Below are 1,003 nucleotides of genomic sequence, written 5' to 3'. Positions count from 1 at the left end.
TAGTTACCAATAATATAAAAGAATTTTTATGTGTTTTTTGGCCATTTGTATATTTCTTTTCTTTGAATTTTTTATTCTTTGGAAACATTTTATAGCAACAAACATATAAAAGAAAATTACAACAACTTTACTACCCATGTAACAGAAAATATTTTGGCATTTTCAAGTTTGTTTCTTATATTAACATATACTTTATGTAATCATAAACTTAAACTGAGGTAAAATTGTGATAACATAACACTGAACCATTTTAACCATTTTGAATGTACGGTTCAGTGACACTAAGTATATTTGCAGTATTGTACAATCATCCTTTTCCCAAACAGAAACACTATTCATTAAAAACTAATTCCTGACTGGGTGTGGTGGTTTATACCTGTAATACCAGTTACTTAGGAGGTGGAGATCTGGAGGATCCCAGTTTAAGACTGGCCTAGGCAAAAAGTTAGCAGACTCCATCTCAACAAGGAAACTGGGTAGAGTCACCTGTGTCTGTAACCTCAGCTGCGAGGGAGGCACAGGTAGGAGGATTGTAGTCCAGGTCAGACCAGGCAAAAAAGGATAAGAACCTCTCTGAAAAATAACTAAAGTAAAAAGGACAGGGGACATGGCTCAAGTAATAGAGCGCCTGTCTAGCAAGTTCAAGGTCCAGTCCTGCCAAAAAGTCAAAACAACAACAATAACAACAAAAAGCAAATTCTTACTGGTGTATGTGTGTAATCCCAGGCTGAAGCAGGAGAATGGGGAGTTCAAGGCCAGTCTGGCCTACATAGTGAGACCCTGTTCTCAGTGCTCCCCTGCTTCAAAACAAGCCCTAATTTGTTACTCTCCCTCCCTCTAGTCCCTGACAATCTCCATTCTACTTTCTGTCTCTGATTCTGACTATCCTACCTGCCTTATATAAGTGGAATTATACAATACTTGTCCTGTTGGGACTGGATTATTTTACTTAGCAAGTGCTCAGAGTTCATTGTGTTGTAGCATATCTCCTTCACTTTTATGG

The sequence above is a fragment of the Castor canadensis genome, chromosome 1 (genome assembly GCF_047511655.1).
Source record: "Castor canadensis chromosome 1, mCasCan1.hap1v2, whole genome shotgun sequence".
In the NCBI taxonomy this organism is placed as follows: Eukaryota; Metazoa; Chordata; class Mammalia; order Rodentia; family Castoridae; genus Castor; species Castor canadensis.
Note: the sequence above shows the minus strand (reverse complement) of the source record.